Source organism: Pleurodeles waltl, chromosome 4_2 (assembly GCF_031143425.1).
Source record: "Pleurodeles waltl isolate 20211129_DDA chromosome 4_2, aPleWal1.hap1.20221129, whole genome shotgun sequence".
In the NCBI taxonomy this organism is placed as follows: domain Eukaryota; kingdom Metazoa; phylum Chordata; class Amphibia; order Caudata; family Salamandridae; genus Pleurodeles; species Pleurodeles waltl.
This window is the reverse complement of record NC_090443.1, coordinates 194503107-194524883: the sequence shown is the minus strand read 5'-3', so window position 1 is coordinate 194524883 and position 21777 is coordinate 194503107.

Below are 21777 nucleotides of genomic sequence, written 5' to 3'. Positions count from 1 at the left end.
CTTACAGGTTTCAGTTTTGGGTCCAAGGTAGCCCACCGTTGGGGGTTCAGAGCAACCCCAAAGTTATCACACCAGCAGCTCAGGGCCGGTCAGGTGCAAAGGTCAAAGAGGTGCCCAAACCACATAGGCTTCAATGGAGAGAAGGGGGTGCCCCGGTTCCAGTCTGCCAGCAGGTAAGTACCCGCGTCTTCGGAGGGCAGACCAGGGTGGTTTTGTAGGGCACCGGGGGGGACACAAGTTCACACAAAAAGTACACCCTCAGCGGCACTGGGGCGGCCGGGTGCAGTGTAGAAACAAGCGTTGGGTTTTCAAAGTAAATCAATGAGAGACCAAGGGATCTCTTCAGCGTTGCAGGCAGGCAAGGGGGGGGCTCCTCGGGGTAGCCACCACCTGGGCAAGGGAGAGGGCCTCCTGGGGGTCACTCCTGCACAGGAGTTCCGTTCCTTTAGGTACTGGGGGCTGCGGGTGCAGGGTCTTTTCCAGCCGTCGGGAAATGGAGTTCAGGCAGTCGCGGTCAGGGGGAGCCTCGGGATTCCCTCTGCAGGCGTCGCTGTGGGGGCTCAGGGGGGACAACTTTGGTTACTCACGGACTCGGAGTCGCCGGAGGGTCCTCCCTGAGGTGTTGGTTCTCCACCAGTCGAGTCGGGTCGCCGGGTGCAGTGTTGCAAGTCTCACGCTTCTTGCGGGGAGTTGCAGGGGTCTTTAAATCTGCTCCTTGAAACAAAGTTGCAGTTCTTTTGGAGCAGTGCCGCTGTCCTCAGGAGTTTCTTGGTCTCTTGGAAGCAGGGCAGTCCTCTGAGGATTCAGAGGTCGCTGGTCCTGGAGAAAGCGTCGCTGGAGCAGGGTTCTTTAGAAGGCAGGAGACAGGCCGGTAGGACTGGGGCCAAAGCAGTTGGTGTCTTCTTTCTTCTTCTGCAGGGGTTTTCAGCTCAGCAGTCTTCTTCTTCGGTAAGTTGCAGGAATCTAAATTCTTAGGTTCAGGGGAGCCCTTAAATACTAAATTTAAGGGCGTGTTTAGGTCTGGGGGGTTAGTAGCCAATGGCTACTAGCCCTGAGGGTGGGTACACCCTCTTTGTGCCTCCTCCCAAGGGGAGGGGGTCACATTCCTATCCCTATTGGGGGAATCCTCCTTCTACAAGATGGAGGATTTCTAAAAGTCAGAGTCACCTCAGCTCAGGACACCTTAGGGGCTGTCCTGACTGGCCAGTGACTCCTCCTTGTTTTTCTCATTATTTTCTCCGGCCTTGCCGCCAAAAGTGGGGGCCGGGGCCGGAGGGGGCGGGTAACTCCACTAGCTGGAGTGTCCTGCGGTGCTGGCACAAAGGGGTGAGCCTTTGAGGCTCACCGCCAGGTGTGACAGCTCCTGCCTGGGGGAGGTGTTAGCATCTCCACCCAGTGCAGGCTTTGTTACTGGCTTCAGAGTGACAAAGGCACTCTCCCCATGGGGCCAGCAACATGTCTCTAGTGTGGCAGGCTGCTGGAACCAGTCAGCCTACACAGATAGTTGGTTAAGGTTTCAGGGGCCACCTCTAAGGTGCCCTCTGGGGTGTATTTTATAATAAAATGTACACTGGCATCAGTGTGCATTTATTGTGCTGAGAAGTTTGATACCAAACTTCCCAGTTTTCAGTGTAGCCATTATGGTGCTGTGGAGTTCGTGTAAAACAGACTCCCAGACCATATACTCTTATGGCTACCCTGCACTTACAATGTCTAAGGTATTGCTTAGACACTGTAGGGGCACAGTGCTCATGCACTGGTGCCCTCACCTATGGTATAGTGTACCCTGCCTTAGGGCTGTAAGGCCTGCTAGAGGGGTGACTTATCTATACCTGCATAGGCAGTGAGAGGCTGGCATGGAACCCTGAGGGGAGTGCCATGTCGACTTACTCGTTTTGTTCTCACCAGCACACACAAGCTGGCAAGCAGGGTGTCTGTGCTGAGTGAGGGGTCTCCAGGGTGGCATAAGACATGCTGCAGCCCTTAGAGACCTTCCCTGGCATCAGGGCCCTTGGTACCAGGGGTACCAGTTACAAGGGACTTACCTAGGTGCCAGGGTTGTGCCAATTGTGGAAACAATGGTACATTTTAGGTGAAAGAACACTGGTGCTGGGGCCTGGTTAGCAGGGTCCCAGCACACTTCTCAGTCAAGTCAGCATCAGTATCAGGCAAAAAGTGGGGGGTAACTGCAACAGGGAGCCATTTCTTTACAGCAGTTTGTTGTGCTTCCTGTTTTCTTGTGTTTGAACAGGCCCAGGACTATGATCTCCATGCCCTGTGATCTCTGACAATGTGCCTGTGACCTCCCACCACAGAGCGGCTGCTGCCAGGCACCTCCAGAACATATAGGCCAGATCGGCATCCGGTACCTGGTACCTAGGGAAACTTGAAGCAGATCCAAAAACCCTGTGTTACCTCGCTGGAGTGGGTAGGCTCTGTGTAGTATGTTGTGTTGAATATTTTAAAAGTTAGCACTAAGGGACAGCTTACACGGACATAAGAAGCTCCTATCCCATTTCTTTCGTGTCAGCTCACAGCCTATGTCTCTAACCCAACTCCCAGGGGTTGGCAGTAAAAGGTCCTGTGTGGTGTAGGCTAGGGCTCGCGTGAGACAGATGATGAGTTGGAGACTCTCCCCGATGGTGTGAAGTGTGTGAACCAGTAGGTGCTCTTCCGGCTCCCGGGGGAGAAGTGTGGGATGAGGGTCAGCAGTCACAAGCTCCTGCGAAGGCTAGCATGTGCTACCTGTAGCATATTGTTGGCATCTCAGAGATGCACACAAATGGTAACAGGGCCTCATTCACCACCTGTCGTCTTCCAGTTGTTGCCCCGCTAGCCAGCGAACTAGCAATTGCAGCTGTATCCCTAAGTAATAGTGTTCAGAATTGGGGGACCCAAGGCCTCCTTTGTCACCTGTAGCTGTAGTTTATACAAAGAGACTCGGCCCTTGTCTCTATTCCAGATAAAACTCCCTAACATAGCGTGCAGGACGGAAAATGTACTCGGAGGTATGTGCACTGGAAGATTATGGAAGAAGTAGAGTAGAAGTGGGAGCCTCACATTTTAGATAGGGATAACCTCCCTTTGGCAGTGAGTGGGAGCACGCTCCAGAATATTTAGGGGGGCGAAGGGAGGTGATGACCCTAGTGAAGTTGCCATCTATGAGTTTCTGTGTGGTATGGAAAATGTTGATAGTTATGTACCGGAAGAAGTGGGGCTCCCAGTAAAGGGGATGCAACCCACCTCCACGTGCTGCGGGGGGTAATCCGAGTGCATCGGGAACAGGCATGATTCAGCCCAGTTCATTCCCAGGCCTGAGGGGGCCTGGAACTCCATTTGGATGTCTTTGATCTCCGGTATACCCTCTCGAAATCACAGACTTATATCAAACCATCGTCGGCATGCAAGGAGACAATATGGCCCTCATTACAACCCTGGGAGTCGGTGATAAAGCGGGGGTAAAAAAAATGGAATCATGACCACGGCAGAAACTGGCAACACATACAGCCACTTTAAGACACCAACCGCCATGGCGGTAGCAACAAACACCGCAGCGGTAACCGCAAACAGCCAGGCGGAAGACAATGTACCATCCACAGCATTACAACAGGCCTATCCACCACCTTTTCCGTGGGCGGTACCAACACCATCAAAAGCACGGCGGCAACAGTAAACTGAAAAGAAACAACTCACCTCTCGACACTCAAGGAAGAACCACGAAGTCATGGAGCCCGAGCTGCATTTTTTTCCAATGCTGGTGTACCTTCTCATACACCAGGAACACGAACGCCGGCGAAGACGACCACAGTGAGTACTGCACCTAGCACACAAATGAGGGGGGCGGAAAAAGAGAGTGGCACACACACACACACGCAACACGCACACCCCGCCCCCAACACCATACACACAAACACATGCAACAACATTACATATACACCCCATAACCTTCAGGAATAACGCAAGGACAAAAGGAATGGATTAAAATGAGTGTAATAATACAGTTTTAGATAAATACGCCCTTAAACAATAAACAGTATGTACAATATATACAAAAGGAGGGACAATGCCCACTCCAAAATGGCCGTGGCCCACGGTACCATAACACATACGCCAAGGCCACACTTGACTCCTGCCTCAATACGAAGAGAACACTGCAGGGGCATAAAGTCGAAAAAACACAGGCACCTCACGGGGAATGCCATTGTCCTGGAGAGGGCTCCATGCCCACTGCTTGGTCATGGGGAGTGCAAAGCCACGGTCTCTCAAGTGGGTGATTTGCCCACTGCTTGGTCCTGGGAGTGCAAAGCCACAGCCTCTCTAGTGGGTGGTTTGCCCACTGCTTGGTCCTGGGGAGTGCATAGCCACAGTGTCTCAAGTGGGTGGTTTGGCCACTGCTTGGTCCTGGGGAGTGCAAAGCCACAGTCTTTCAAGTGGGTGGTTTGCCCACTGCTTGGTCCTGGGGAGTGCAAAGCCACAGTCTCTCAAGTGGGTGGCTTTTCTACTGGTTCTGGAGGGAGCTTTGTGCCCAGTGTGCTTCATCCTGCCAACGAGGGGGTGAGTGGATGCCTTCTTCCACTGGTTCTGGCGGGGGCTTTGAGCCCAGTGTGCTTCATCCTGCCAAGGAGGGGTGAGTGGATGCCTTCTTCTACTGATTCTGGAGGGGGCTTTGTGCCCAGTGGTGCTGCTGGCAGCAGGGCAGGTGGCGGTGCTGGCCACGGTGCAGGTAGCAGTGCTGCCCGCGGTGGTAGTAGGCTCCACCCCTTCACCTGCAGCCTCGGACGACTGCCCACTGGGGCTGCTGCTGCTGGCAGCGGGGCAGGTGGCGGTGCTGACCGCGGTGCAGGTAGTGGTGCTGGCTGCGGTGCAGGTAGTGGTGCTGGCCGCGGTGCAGGTAGCGGTGCTGGCTGCGGTGGTGGTAGGCTCCAGCCCTTCACCTGCAGCCTCGGACGGCTGAAGTGCCATGCTGGTGTAGTGCGCCCCTTCCTGCCCTTGGCAGATGGTGCTGCCTCCTTGCTTCTGGCAGCTGGTGTTTTTTATTTGCCCTTGCTGACTGGTGGTGCCTCCTCCCCCTTGCTGACTGGTGGTGCCTCCTCCCCTTGCTGGCTGGTGGTGCCTCCTTCTCCTTTGCTGGCTGGTGTCCCCTTGCTAGCTGGCGTACCCTTCTTGGCCTGGGCAGGTGGTGCTGGCACACTGGCTGTGCTGACGGGTGCCTTCTTAGAGCCTCTCACACCAGCAGTAGCTGCAGAAACCACAGTGGCTCTGGACTGGGTGGCTGAGGTGCTGGGCTGCGTTCTGGCCACCCTGGCCAGAAGTAAAGGACGGGGAGTGGGGGGTAGGGAATGGGTCAATGGTGGTGAGGGAAAGCTTCTTAGGGACACTGGGGCGGGAAGAGGGTGAAGGTTTGGGAGTGGAGGAAGAGGGAGTGGTTGTAGGAGGTGTCCGTCTCCTGTGTTTGGGTGCAGGTGCATGGGCTGGATGCTGTTGTGAGGTGGATGGTTGTTGGGTGTCTGTGTGCTTGTGTTTGTGTACTTTGGGAGGAGGGGTCACAGACACTGGGAAAGGACACAGGGGACGTGTGCATGGATGTAGGGGTGGTGACTGCCAGTGAGGGGCGTGTTCTGATAGGCATGCTGGTGATGGAGGTAGTGGATGTGGATGTAGTGCATGCAGGTGTGAGTGGAGACGCTACTGGGAGGGAGGTGGACGACGAGAGGGAGGGGGACACAGTGGAGGCAGTAGATGTTGGTGTGTCTGCATGTGGATGTGTGTGAGTGCCTGTGAGATGAAGTATGGTGCCTGTGTTTGCCTGAGCCACCTCTGTGTGTTGATTTGGGTGAATGCTGGTCGGAAGGTGTGCTTGGGATAGGCTGTAGTTGAGGGGATTGGGACTGGGCATAGGAAGTTGGAGGGGGAGGCTGGAGACAGGGACAATGGCTGCCATCAGTGAGTTGGCCAGAGCCTGGAATGCTCCTTGTTGGGCCGCCACGCCAGAGTGAATGCCCTACAGGTATGCATTTGTTTGTTGCAAATGCCCTGCTAGACCCTGGAAGGCATTCACTATGATTGACTGCCCAACAGAGAGGGATCTCAGGAGGTCAATAGCCTCCTCACTGAGGGCAGCAGGGCTGACTGGGGCAGGGCCAGACTGGGGCTGGGGCGAAGGAGATGCCCACCCTCCTGGGTGAGCTGGCATGGGAAACACACTGAAGGGCTGCTGGGACAGGGATTGGCAGCTGTACCTGTAGTTGGGGTGGGCACAGAGGTGTCCGCCACCTCCAGGAAGCTTCCTTCAAAGGAGGAGTCGCTGTCAGTACTGTCCCCTCCTGTCTTCATCATGGTACTCCCCTTGCCCTGCGTCCCACTGGTGCCCTCACCGTATGTGGATTCGGCCTCCAGGCCCATGTGGGATGTAGCTCCCTCAGTCGCAGGCGCCTCTGCTTCTCCGCCAAATGATGCTAATGCACACAAGAACAGGGTGACAAAACAAAAAGGAGGGGAAGAGACAGAGGATACACATGGTCAATGCCAGCAACAACACTACCGTTGGTGTACACAACTCACAGAGAACAGCCCTATGCACTAGGCCATGCACTACCAGTTACAATGCTAGTCACCAGCCCATGGGGTACAATGCCTAACGCCATTAGCAGCACACCTGAAACCCACAGGACCCTGCCCAGTAGTAGATGCCCACCAACATTATTTTGGTTGGAGTGCATCTGAGCTTGCCCATCATAGAGCCTACCCTGCCATGTTCTCCCTGGCCTAGGGGCACCCCAGCCCACATTCCCCACCCAAGTAACACCTTAACGCGCGCAAAGTCAAAAATCTGAATATGTACTCCCCCCTTGTGGCTGCTGTGATGCCTTCAAGCGCTCATCCAACTCTGGATAGGCCACTGCCAGGATGTGGAACATCAGGAGGGTTAGGGTATGACGGTCACCCCTTCCTCGTTGGGAGGCCAGCCCCAGCTGGGCCTCCGACATCTTCCTTGCCTCCACCCACCGTTTGTGGCAGTGGGTGCTCTGCCTGTCAAAGACCCCAGGGTCCGCACCTCCTTGGCGATGGCACGCCAAATGCCCTTTTTCTGATGGGCGCTGACCTGCAGGAAATATACAGCTGAAAAGCTATTAGTCACACCGTCCGGACTGTCAAACTCATGGCCCACCATATCCCTCCCATCCCCTTACGCACAGACATTGACCACCATATATGCAGCACTCTGCCCAGGACCCCTCAGCCCCCCCAACATGAGGCTTACACACACAGCACTCCATGCATTCATGCCCCACGCATCATGCTCACAGTGTACTCACCTGTTGGTCTGGAGGACCATAAAGTAAAGGGAACTGGGGTAGAACCCCATCCACCAGTCTCTCCAACTCCTCAGAAGTGAAGGCAGGGGCCCTTTCCCCAGACACTCGAGCCATGGTCGCTTCCAGACACAGGTCCTCTCCTTTGAAGGTCAGGTAGCAAGTGAGTGAACAGATAGAAAATGGCGGTCACGTCCGCAGCAGTGCGTACCGTCACCGCCGGCATACATCACCATTGGCTCCTGGATCCCGTAGGCCCCAATGATAACACATGCGGTGTTGTAGGTAGTCGTCGACCGCCGACCGCAATGGCGCAGAACGCCACCAGATTTCCACTTGTCCCTCCTCACAGGTCAGGCAGCTGCTATTTCAGGGGACTGAGGCCATGGCACCTAACTATGTCACAGCTGACATAGGCACATTAACTGACTTACAAGTTCACATACTGTTTCTGTAAAACAAAAATAGCATTTTAATCTCAGTACATGTTTGAAAATGACATTCTGCTCACCGTTTTTCACTCTAGAGTTCAACCACTGAGGATGAATAGGAGATGGGGACATCCCCTCGTGAACAGACCCCTGGTGGACCTGGCGACAATGCAGGACAGGCACATTATCCTAACCTACAGACTTGATAGGGCCACAATCCAAGAGCTGTGTGCCCACTTGGAGCCAGACCTGATTTCAGCTATCCGCCACCCCACAGGTATCCCCCTCTAGTGCAGGTCCTGTCAGTGCTCCATTTCTTGGCAAGTGGTTCCTTCCAAGCAACAGTGGCCACAGCATCAGGGATGTCACAGCCTATGTTCTCAAAAGTGCCCTGCTGAACACATGCGCAGCTACATCGTATTCCCCCAGGTGGAGGATTTGGCCACAGTGAAGGCTGACTTCTATGCACTGGGACATAGCCCCAACATCATTGGTGCTATTGATGGTACACCAATTGGCTTTTTTTTCCACCCCCCCCCCCGGAGAAATGAACAGGTGTTCAGAAATCGAAAGAGCTTTCACTCTCTGGATGTGCAGATGGTGTGTTTGGCAGACCAGTACATCTCCCATGTCACTGCAAAGTATCCTGGCTCTGTGCATGATGCCTTTATCTTGAGGAATAGCAGCATCCCATATGTGATGGCTCAACTCCAGAGGCACCGGGTGTGGCTTATAGGTGAGCCCAAGGTCCCCACCCAGTTGATGTAGGTATATGGGTGTGGGGTTGTCCCTAAGGGTGAGTGTGTGGCTAACAGGTATCCCTCAATATTTACAGGTGACTCTGGTTACCCCTACCTCTCATGGCTGCTGACCCCAGTGAGGAATGACAGGACAAGGGCAGGGGAACATTACAACGAGAACAAGGAGGATTATTGAGCGCACCTTTGGCCTCCTGAAGGCCAGATTCCGGTGCCTCCATCTGACAGATGGATCTCTGTACTACTCACCCAGGAAGGTGTGCCAGATCATCGTTGCATGTTGCACAACCTGGCCTTGAGACGCAGGTGCCTTTTCTGCAGGAGGATGAGCCTGGGGATGGTTGTGTGGCAGCGGTGGAGCCTGTGGACAGTGACGAAGAGGAGGCAGAGGATGTGGACAACAGAACTACAATAATCCAACATTACTTCCAGTGACACACAGGTAAGACTCTGTAACTTCACCTTCCATGGCAGTTTTGTGTTGGACATTGTACATGGCAGCCTGATTTCCCTATTTCTATGGCCACTTACTGTAACCTTTGGCATCTCTATTTTCAGATATCTGTGCCCCACTCTGGCTCCTGGTGTGTTTACTGCTTCCCACTACAGGTCATACCTATGTAAATATAACTGTACATTTGAATTGCAATGTTTACAGCTTGTTTAAGTAATACATATTTAAATCAATTGACAGACTCCATACTTGTATTTGTTCCAAGGGTGTTTTTTTCTGTGATAATATGTGTAGGGGGTATTGCAATGGGCTGCGTTGATGGTGGAGAAATGTCCAGGATAGAGTCCATTCTATTGGTATCACAGGTGCATTGTCCAAGGGGGCATAGAAGTGGAGAAATGTCAGTTCAAGGTGGACAGGGTAACAGAGTGGGACACAAGGGTGAAAACCAGGTGAGTTCTATTTCCTGGCGGGGGTCTTGGCAAAGTTCTCTGACTTCTGCCTGGATCGCAGGGACCTTTTGTGTGGTGGTTCTCCTTCTGCAGGGGGTGGGGTGCTGGTGGCCTGCTGTTCTAGTGGCAGGGCCTCCTGTCCACTAGCGTCGGCGGAGGTGGAGGGCTGTTCTTCGGTGATGCTAGTGTCAGGGGCCTGTTGGTGTTCCACTGCCTCCCTCATTGTGTTGGCCATGTCTGCTAGCACCCCTGCAATGGTGACCAGGGTGGTGTGGATGTCTCTGAGGTCCTCCCTGATCCCCAGGTACTGTCCCTCCTGCAGCCGCTGGGTCTCCTGCAACTTGGCCAGTATCTGGCCCATGGTCTCCTGGGAATAGTGGTATGCTCCCAGGATGTTGGTGAGTGCCTCATGGAGAGTCGGTTCCCTGGGCCTGTCCTCCCCCTGTCGCACAGCAGTCCTCCCAGGTTCTTGTTGTCCTGTGCCTCTGTCTCCTGAACCGTGTGCCCACTGCCACTGACCCCGCATTCAAGATCATCCTGTGTTTGTGGGGTTGCCTGGGGTCCCTGTAGTGGTGGACACACTACTGATTGACGTGTCCTGGGGACAGAGGGATGGGCCCGCTGGGTGGGGGCTGTGCTGGTGTTTCCTGAGTGGGGAGGCTCTGTGGTGGTTTGGGACTATGACTGGGTCCAGAGTTCCCTGATGGGCCAAGTTGGTCATCCTGATCCAGGCGTGCAGAGCTGCTGTCATCACTGTGGGCCTCTTCTGGAGGGGGACTGGATGTTGCTGCACCTCCTCTCCGGTGACGTGTGGGGGTCCTGTGGGGATGTAAATGCAGTGTTATTGGGATAAAGTAGTAAAGATTTGACTTACCAGAGTCCAGTCCTCCTGCAACTCCTGCCAGGCCCTCAGGAGGCAAGACTTGCTCCTCCCATGTTGTTAGTTGTGGGGGAGGAGGTGGGGGTCCACCGCCAGTCCTCTGTACAGCTATCTGGTGTCTTGCTATCACGGAACGCACCTTCCCCCGTAGGTCGTTCCACCTCTTCCTGATGTCATCCCTTGTTCTGGGGTGCTGTCCCACAGCGTTGACCCTGTCCACGACTCTCCGCCATAGCTCCATCTTCCTAGGAATGGACGTCTGCTGCACCTGTGATCCGAATAGCTGTGGCTCTACCCGGATGATTTCCTCCACTGTGACCCTTAGCTCCTCCTCAGAGAATCTGGGTGTCGTGGTGCCATGGGTGTAGTGTGAGTGGTGTGTGTGAGCGTGTGTGGGGTGATGTGTTGGGGTGTGTGCTGTGAGGTGCGTGGATGGTGTATGAGTGATGGTGTTTTGTGGCTCGGATTCAGTGGGTGCTCCTGGCTTGTCTCTCTCTCAGTTGTCAAATTCTTTGGGTCGTAAAGGGTTGTGGGTGTGTGTTTTATAGTGTTGTGGGTGTGGTGTGTGTGGTGTGTGTATGTGTGTCAGGTGTGTGTTATTCAAATTGTCCAATGTGGTGTTGTTTTGTTAGTGTGTGTGTATTTTGAGCGTGGCGGTCTGTACCGCCAATGGTTTACTGCGGTTGAATGACCACCGTGGTGATTTGTGGGTCATGATGCTGTGGGCGTATTTCTGTTGGCGTAAGGGTGTGGGTTTTGCTACTGCCAGTTTATCACTGACCTTTGGGCTGGCGGTCTTGTGTGTGTGTCTGTATAGTGGCGGATTTCTATGTGTGGTTCATAATACCCGTAGCAGTATACTGCCGCGGTATGTTGGCGGCAGTCTGCATGGCGGTAAGCGGCACTTACTGCCAATGTCATAATGAGGGCCTATGTCTCTCACTTCCTAATGGAATGCCCCATGTTAGACGCTGTTGGTGAAGCTGCTGTGCCAGTGGATCCTTCTCTAAGGCAAAGAGGAATGGAGACAAAGGGCAGCCCTGTCTTGTCCCTCTACTCACCAGAAATGGAGGAGAAATGCATTGGCCAGTTTTTTCACGGGCAATGGGCCCCATGTAAATGAATCTGATAAGTCTCTGGAGGTTGCCAGTTATGCCTACAGATGTCAGTGTCGACAAACATGTATTCCCAGGCCACCATATCAACGGCCTTCTCCAGGTCCAACACTGTGCAGGCAGCATGGGGTGAGCAAGTAGGAGACAACTCCATCACCCTATGAAGCCTACGAATGTTAAATGTGATGGACCTGCCAGGGATAAAGCCATTCTGGTCTGCGTGAGCCAGGTGTGGGAGATGTTCATGGATTCTCACCACAACAATTTTGCTTAGGATCTCATAGTCGGTCCCAATCATAGATAATGGGTGGTATGATGTTACTTCTAGTGGGTCTTTGCCAGGCTTAGGGTAGGAGACTAATAGTGGCACACGGAGTGACAACAAGAGCTGACCCTCCTCCAGTGCGGTCCTATATAGCTCCAGCAGTTTAAGAGCGAAGAGGTCCTCGTGGGCTTTAAAAGAATTCAACAAGCAGACCGTTCGGTCCCCGGGTCTTATTTGTGGCCTTGCCCTTTATGACCCCTTCGATTTCTTGTATTGTGATGGGTGAATTGAGCTCCTCCCTGTAAGGGAGTCACCAACGGATAGTGAGACCTTACCAAGAAAATAACAGATGTGGGCCTGGCGGTCTGCAGGGGGGCTCATAAAGAGTTTGATAGCGAATGGTGAATGTTGTGTGTACGTACTATTGGCTGCTAATCCAGGTGTGTTGGGGCTGTTCGAAGCATTGTGTTAGGAGTGACTGGTGTTGCACTTCTGAGGAGCCACCCTAACAGACAGCCATATTTGTCCCCTTCTGCACGCGTTTTGGCCTGGTAGGCCCTGAAGTCGAGGCAGCGCAGTTGTTCAATCAGTTGGGCATGACAATCCAAGGCTGTTGTCAGAGCTGGCCGTGCTGTATGGTCTGCATGTGTTGCCACTCCTAGGGCTCCCAGTGATGGTTCTATCTAGACTAAGTCCCTATGCTGGTCTGCCTTTACGCCCACAACTATATTGATGCACCTGCCACGAAGCACGACCTTCAGCCCCTCTTACTCCATCAGCCTAGAGATGGCTGTGCCCCAGTTCTCGTCAGGTAGTGAGAGAGCGCCTTTTGCTTTGTGTCCCAGAACATCAGACCCTCAGCATGGTGGCTGCAGGCGCCACGTGGGGATTGGAGGGCCTGGTGCACCCCATGCCTAGATGTAATTGTAGTGGGTTTGGTCTGCGAAAGCTTTTCCTAGCTACTTAGAGCTGGCGGCCTGTAGTTCGGGTAGCCGAGTGTGATTATGATATTGCATTCTGTTATGTTCATCACACAGTTCAACATATATATTTGTAAAGGTCTTTGCTACCCATCCTTGTTCAGGTAAATATCTGAAAATCAAGTTAATTATTAAAGAATTTGATGATGCTGCCATTATTATTTCACCACTGCTCGTCCATCACTGGGCAGCCTTAAAATCTTCTGGAACCGCAATGTGCCCACAGTTAGGAAACGTCCTAGAATACTAGCCTCTCAATGTCACCACCAAAATAGGTCTGCAGGTGGAAGGTCAGGTCAAATAATCTATTGAAGAATGTATAGTATCTTGGAGGATGATGAAATATCACCATAATATGTAACTAATTTAGGTTAAATGTGCAATGAGCATGGACATACTGGAACAATAGGTGTTTCTGGGTAACTGAATACTTTGGATCTGCAGAGTGAACCCGAGAAATCTTGCCACTTAATATGCCCGCTATTTCAGCAGTTAGTTCAACTACCTTACCACTCTGCTTTACTTCCATTCTTTGAGGAACCAGGAAAGATAGAATCCCCACCCGGGGTCTTCTTCCCAGCGGTGGAGGGACACCCTAGTCCTTAGGGTCACTTTAGCAGAGAGTACACAAATCAAGCGGAGTCACCAACTGGAGGAATAAAGAGAAGTTTATTACATGGATTATAGCTTGAGCTAATACAGAGTCCCAGGACAGTCAAGTGACTATCCTACGGAGGCTGCCCCTTCACTCTGGGGCACCCAACCGTATATACGCACAAAACTGCTTAGTCAGAGGACAACTCCACCCCTAGCATATTCAAGGTCCTCTGCGGCCTTCAGAATATTTCAGGGATACACGTGTGGTGGGAGAAAGTACAGATGCAGCTGGCAGGAGGTGGCAACGACCTGTACGAACCTGTTCTGGCAGTTACTGATTAAGCACAAAAATTCTCTGAACTACGGTTAGAACAAGTAAATTACAGCGATAAGCAGATTGTAGCCCAAGGCTGCGAGCACAAGGTCAATCATCAAAGTTCAGGAGGTTTGTCGAGCACATGGCAACATAATAAAGATAAACAGATGCCTAGCAGCTATGGTGTATGATTAAGTTTATGTACATTTTCTCAATCCCTCCTTTTGCCATTGTGAGGCAAGTTTGAACGTCATTCAGTGTCTATGTTAATGGACATAAGATATTTTATCTCCTGCTCAAGGGACAGCATAGCCGTGTGTTGAGGAGGGCGAACAGGCCAGGGGGCAAGGGATGCCATACAGCAACCGCACAAAGCAGGTAGGCACTGTACACAAAGACAACAGGTGAGAAATATAGCAGCGAGCACAAAAAGGAATATTAGTATCTTTCAGCCCCATTGGGAAATCAAGCCCCAAAACCAGTCGGTCAAGGACCATGTTCCTTCGTCTTGGTGTATTGTGGAAGCTATCATATGCAACCTTTGAATAGCTTTATACACTGAAGGGGCATTGTCTGGTATATAAACGCAGCAGCTCGATCCGATCAAAGTACAAACTCCACCACGGTCCGCCAAGATGATGTCAAGAACCATTCTGTTTTGAAGAGTAACAAGGCGGTCAGCAGCGAGCTCTGCAGTGATGTTACTCAGAGCTCCTGCTGTTTCATTTAATATTACTGTAGCATTACAGTTACTGGCACCTACACTTCTATTACCACTTTTCTGAAAACAAAGTGGAGCCTTGACCTGTGTTACAAAAAATCTTCGGCCAATCCGGGGTGTGGTATTAAAGGATAAAAAATATATGTCAGTAGACCTATTTCGTCGGTCAGCATATTTGGACTTTTCTTCCTTTGTTCCATAAACTCTCGTTCCAGTGGGCCAGCATAACCGGTATAGGTGGGTGACCAGTAGTCTGGAATTAGTAGCATCCATTGAGGTAGCCCAAATGGCTGATAGTTCATACCAGGCGCTGCAGGAGCCATCAAAAGAAAAAGGGAATGAAATATATGGCAACCTTCTTTGCACGGAACTCGGTAGCAAGCCACATATCCAACAATTTGTTCTATTTACAGCCAGCTGATGTTGATGTAACATAGATATGAAGATATTGTTTTCATATTCCTTACGTCGTCCTTCCTCATGGGGTGGTAAGGAAACATGGCTGTGTTCTGAAAGCGGTGGCGTAGTTGGTGAGACCTCTGAATCAGAATCATGCATTACCCACCCAATGCAGGACAGAAGTACCAAAAATAGTATTGTTATGGTGAGACAAGCGATACGTGGGCCTAATAGTCTTTTAAAATTACTTATTTTCTTCTTTTTCCTCTTGTCTTCTTGTATAACACCCATTTTCTCTTTATTGCTTGTCCCACGAGCAGTTCAGTCCGACCTAAGTGCTGCCCGTGACTGGTGATTGCTTCACTGTGGGGTGATACCAGCAGTCCTATTGACACACTCTGGTCCGCCCCGACAGAAAAAATCACGGCCCTGCAGCTATCGTCACACTTAGTACAGGGGACAAGCAATCAGTTCATTGTTCATTTTCTTATTTTCGTGGGCGGGAATCGTATCTTGTGGACTGTGGTATGGTATGGTCAGGAAACAATTGTTCAGTGTGACCTAAATCTGAGGGAACCTCCTGCAGCACACTGTCGTTCTGTTTTTTATCACTCTGCGTAGTGTTGTTGAAATGGTCCTCAGTCGTCGGGTAGTCACCACTTTTTATTTCATCAGAGGGTACGAGTAGGGGTACTTTCTTACAGTGGGATGCATGTATCCAATTCTTAGCTCCCTCGACTTTAACTGCTGTTCGAGTAGCAAGAAGGACCTGTCGCAGACCTTTCCATTGAGGTTCGAGACTCTTTTTCCGCTGGAAATTCTTTGTGAGAACCCAGTCGCCAGGTAGTATCTTGTGACCTGGATCAGTGGATACAGATGGGAGTGCTTCACGCACCTGTTGGTGAATAGAACGCAAAGAATTAGTGAGTTCATTTAAATAGTCCATCAAAACAGGATGTTCTAGTTCTGAGTACTTGTGAGGTCGAGGGACCCCCCAGACATTTGCTGGCCTTCCCATCACTATCTTATGGGGTGGCAACCCTGATCTAGAGTGAGGCGTCATCCTGACAGACATTAAAGCCAGGGGCAACGCGTCCGGCCACCGTATACTGCGTTCTGCGCATATCTTTGACATCTTCAATTTAAGTGTGCCATTATATTTTTCAAATAGTCCTGCTGACTGGGGGTGGTTAGCTGCATGAAACTTCTGGCGGAGGCCCAACCCTTCACACACCCTTTTCATCACCTGCCCTACAAAATGACTCCCATTATCTGACCAGACACACCTTGGGACTCCAAACCGTGGGAAGAACTCCTTCAGAAGTACCTTTGCGGTAGTAAGGGCAGTATTATCTTTAGTAGGGTAAGCTTCTACCCACTTACTAAACATACAGACCACAACTAGGACATATTTCAAGTTGTTACACCTTTCCATCTCAATATAATCCATTTGTAGTACTTCAAAGAGATACGTTGGTGGTGAAAAATGCCCAGCGGGGACTGAGGCACCCTTCCCTATGTTATGTTGTAAACAAATCATGTAGGATTGAACCAGTTGGTCAGCTACTCTTCTGATATTTTTATTAGACCAAACTGGATCAAGCAAATCACAGATGCTTTTCGCACTAACGTGTGCAGGACCATGGGCCATAGTCACTACTGGCAAAACGAATGCATCAGGTAACATCCATCTTTCCCTCTGTGACAGATCTATCCAGCACAGCGCATTTTCATCTAACTTAGCCTTCCCTTCTTCCCATTACTTTTTCTCCTGTTCAGTTGCCTCATCCTGTATCTTCCTGACACTCTCTACCGTGTTCCCAAATATTTAATGGAGAAGAACCTTCTCTGTACTATCTACCACATACATGTGTCCTGTCTTTGCATATGCTGTATCTTTTGCTGTCTGATCGGCTAGGGCGTTGCCCAGTCCAGTTTCATCTGTCACCTTTTTGTGTGCACTACACTTCATGATAGCCATTTTTTTGGGCAATGCCAGGGCAGAAAGTAAGTTAGTTATAAGGGTCCTATGTTGAATACGTGTCCCATGTGAGGTGAGGAATCCTCGCTCTGCCCACAAGCGACCAAAATTGTGTGCTACGCCAAATGCATACTGACTGTCCGTGTAAACATTCACATTAAGTCCTTTACTTAACTCACAGGCTCGTGTTAGAGCTATTAATTCTGCGGCCTGAGCAGAGTTATGTGGTATTCTAGCTGTTTCAACTACAGGGGTAGCTGTTGTAACTGCATAGGCTGCAGAGGTAGTGCCATCGGGTAGCTTGATGCATGAGCCATCTACGTATAATATGCCATCAGGGTCTTTCAGTGGAGTATCCTGTAAGTCCACACTCCCTTTTGTTTCATCCTCCGTCCGGAGAATGCAGTCATGTATGTCATCATAAGAATCTTCTGTTTTTTCAGTAATTGGCAATAAAGTGGCAGGATTGAGCGTGTTACACCTTTTTAATGTTATATGACTAGCTAAAAGTGTCATTTCATAAGTAGTTAATCGTGCATTAGTAAGATGCTGTGTTTTTGTTTTGTTTAATAGTGCGTCAACAGTGTGTGGGACCAACAGGGTGAGGGGTGAATCCATGACTATCCCGGCCGACTGGTGCACTGCGACCGCTGCAGCGGCTACTGCCTGTAGACAGCTCGGGAGTGCACGGGCCACTGGATCCAGTAGGGCCGAAAAATAAGCACAGGGGCGTTGTTTGGCGCCATGCTCTTGGGTTAACACTGATAGTGAATATCCATTTCTCTCGCTCACATATAACTGAAAATCTTTACGATAATCAGGCGTACCCAGTACAGGTGCTGTGCAGAGTGTATTTTTCAATTCATCAAAACCAAACTGAAAATCGTCATTCCATTCAATTGTTTCAGCACAATCTTTGTGGGTGAGATGCAAAAACGGTTTTATCAAAAGAGAATAATTAGGAATCCATTGACGACAGAAGGAGGTAATACCTATAAAGGCCCTAACCTCTCTCTGTGTCCTTGGAACCGGTATGTCTCGTATAGCTTGTATTCTCTCAGCCGTCAACGTACGTCCCTCCTTAGACAGGAGGTGTCCTAGGTATATAACCTCCTGTCTACAATATTGCAATTTGGAGAGGGAGACCTTATGGTGATGATGTGCAAGATGTTTCAATGAGTCTACAGTATCTGTTTGACAATTTTGTTCTGAAGTGGATGCTATTAAAAGGTCATCCACATATTGAACCATCGTCGAGGAGCAAGGAAAAACAAGGGTATCTAATTGACCCTTGAGGGCCTGGCTAAAAATGCTAGGCGATTCAGTGTAGCCTTGTGGAGCGCGACAGAACCGGAAACTGCGACCACCCAGTGAAAACCCAAAGATGTGTCTGCTATCTGGATGAATGGGAATGCGAAAGAATGCATTCTTAAGATCGATAACAGAGAACCAAGTAGCGGAGGCAGGTATCATTGTTAATAATGTCGTAATGTCAGGAACAACAGGGAACTGGGGTATTACAATCTTATTGACCGCCCGTAAATCAATAACAAATCGGAGTCCTGGAGACGCAGTGCCATCAGATCATTTTTTATGAACAGGAAGGACAGGACTGTTACAATCATTACCACGCCTTTCTTCAATGACACCCAATCAATCAACTGGGTCACAATATTTTTGAGTTGTTGTTCAATGTGTTGGGATAATTTTTATTGGGGAAGACGAGGTAATTTGGCATTGGCTTTCAAGCGTATGACATACGGTGGTATGTCCAGACATCCAACATCATCCTTATGTGTGGCCCATAATATGTCTGGCAAATCTCCAAGTTCGGGTGGAAGTGGTTTTGACAAAAATTGTGACGGGGAAATATTTGGACCTAAAGTGACATGAACTCCATCCGGAGAGAAATAAATGGTGGCGTACAATTTATTTAATAGGTCCAAACCCAATAAATTGTCACTACAGGCCGAAGTAAGAATGAGAGGGGTGCTAATGGTGTAAGGACCTATAGCAACATGCAGCGGCTGGGAGACGGGGTTAGCCACCGGAACACCAGAAAAACCCATAGAGACGTTAATATTGCCAGACAGAGGGACCCCTTGGACCTCTTCCTGTTTAACAGAACTTTTGGTGGCCCCAGTATCTACCAAAAAATCATGTGGAGTACCGTCTAATCATACCTCAATGTGAGGGCCATTCTGCCTAACAGGAATAGAAACTGGTCCCACCCCCCTCTGTCAAAGGCTGTCCTAGTCAAAAGAGGACCCCTGAACTTCATACGCATCATAGCCGTCATTAAAATATTGACGCTGGGATGAAGCATCAAAATAATTCGGGCGGGGGGTACTGTGGGACCGTGAAGGGGCCTGCTGGCGGGGTCTGTCTGCAGGACCAGACCTACCGCGTGGTCTGTTGTCCTGTTGCGGTGGGGGCATGGGGCGGCCTGTGGAGTTGTCCTTATTGGGGCAGTCATTCTTCCAGTGGCCCTCCTGCTTGCAATAGGCGCACTGATTGTAGGAGAGGGAAGAACGGGGAGGGCGTTGGGACTGCCTTCTGTCATTGGGAGGTCCTTGTGACCTTGATCTGGACTGCTGTTGACGGGGCTGAGGGTAGGCCTGCTGAAATAACACCTTCGTTTTCAACTCCTTCATTTTTTTCTCGTTCTTTTCTTGTTCTTCTATCTCCCTGTTCTCATAATATTGGGCCATTGTCAGTATTCCAGTGGCAGTAGAGACTGGCCACGTACTTTCACACAATTTCAATTTTCCCTTTATGTCTGGTAATAAATTGTCCACGAATTTGTCAACAAAGAGTCTTATCCCCCCTTCCATTGTCATGTCTTGGCTGCTGTAATCAGAAAAGACACCCTCAAACCTTGTATAAAAGTCTGAAACACCCTCGTCCTTTTTCTGTTTACAGGCGGCAAATTTATCCCAATTTATTCTGTGTGGTGCAAGTATGCTCTTCATTAAATCCAAAATACGCAGTGGGAGAGCCAATATAAGTGGGTCTGGTTTCGCTCCCCCAACACTGTCCCTTTCTGCTGCTTGCAATTGGTCCCACGTGCCCCCTAGTTCAGCATGGTCGTGCCTCCGTACTTTTGACCATACTTCCTGCGGGACTACTGCTGCCATTAACATGTCAATATCGGACAACGTCATAGTACAGGATTCAAGAATTTGTTGCAGTTCTTTATAATATCCTGCAGGATTCTTACGGGGGTCAGGTAAGGCGGCTTTTAGGGTACATGTTTCAGATCTTTTCCATGGGGTGTGTACCCACATTTGTTGAAAATGCCCTGCGGTAATAACTTGGCCAGCGTTATCAATCAACGGCTCTCGCCAAACCCGCGGAACCTCTCTCATGGGAAACATGGATGCCCTTATAGAAGGGCTACATGTCCACAGGCGGTCCCTATATACGAGAAGAGTAACAACATAATCATTTAGACCAGAACCAAACGGCAGTCCAGTAGAGGTGCATTTTCGGAGGGCCACCAGTCCTGCGGGAGCTGAGTAACCATCATCCTCATATTCTTGTATTATAATCTTGCACATAAGGGTAGCTGCATGCAACTGAACTAAACTATCCCATTGTTTCATAGTGTGGACAATGTCCCTGACCCCATAGTCATTCCAATTAGTCATACACCTCCGTGTCATTTCTTCAATGACATCTTCCTCTTGTGAATTAGAGAACAAGTGTCCGCGGAGGGTGCGCTTTCGCGGGGTCATGGGACGGGGGTATGTGTGGTGTCTAAACAGGAGTCAGGGGTGGGCCAAAAGGGGGCCAGTCGAGGGGTGGGTACAGTCGGGCGGGGTGTATCCTCCATAGGTCTGGTGACAGGAGGGGTTGTAGTGGGTGGCGGAGCACTAGCCTGAGATCCAACCGGGGGTGGCACAATGGGGTCACCTGGTGCAGGTTGAGGATGTAGTGTAGGATATATTGGTGGAGTATATAACGGGGGTTTATCTAACATATCGTTTAAAAGGGGGTCTTCCTCTTGTGGCTTATCCACTACTGTCCTGGAAGGGTAACACTTATCAGTTTGTAAGTGAAGCCTTAGGTCATGTTCTAAAATTTTCTGTTGATATTCAGCTACGTCAGAGTCATATACCTTTTCAGTCACCGTCCTGGTCTTATGTCTCTGTAATTCTTTCTCTGCCTTTCTACATCTTTGGTCTGCTTCTTTCTGCCAAACCCGTAGTGAATCAAATATCCCTAGTCTACTTTTTGTCACAAACAAACATTCCTGTAAGTAGTCTAATTTATCTTTATCAAATGTCCCGTGAATAGGCCATTGTAAATCAGAACTACCTTTGGTTCTTTTTCTCCATATATCAGACCAGATAATCTGACCTATGCCATATTTAACATATATATCATGATTCGGAGTCCCGGCCGGAGGAGCGGGGCATGTTTCCTCCAGGCAGGAGTCCGTACTGCAAAGAAAACAACACAATTTCCTAAAACGACTGAACGCTGGCCTTCTTCCAGTATTAAAAAAAAAAAAAATAATCTTACACCAGTGGTTTGAATACACCAAATGAGTGGCAAATATGCCCTTTGCTTCCTATATACTTAAATGACAACTGAGGTCAGTCTTGCCACTGATGTCGATCTTTGCAAAGAGCGATAGAAACCGTACAATACTCACAGACCTATTTTTAGACAGGAATCTTTCAACTCCCGTCCTTACCTGACACTTCTGTTATAGTCTGACAGTTGGGGACTCCAGTAGTTCACGGAAAACAGAGACCCGAATTCAGACAGCGCCAGGAGAAGTCGAGCCGGCTGGAAGACACACAGCGGAGATCCGCAGGTCCACGACAGAGAACGAAGCTCAGAATCTGGTGTGGGTCGCCTCCCTTGGAAATCCAATCGTGAGTCCTCCGTCACCTGGTCGGTCCCCTGGATGCCTGACTCGGGTCCCTGTTCGGGCGCCAACTGAGGAACCAGGAAAGATAGAATCCCCACCCGGGGTCTCCTTCCCAGCGGTGGAGGGACACCCTAGACCTCAGGGTCAGTTTAGCAGAGAGTACACAAATCAAGCGGAGTCACCAACTGGAGGAACAAAGAGAAGTTTATTACATGGATTATAGCTCGAGCTAA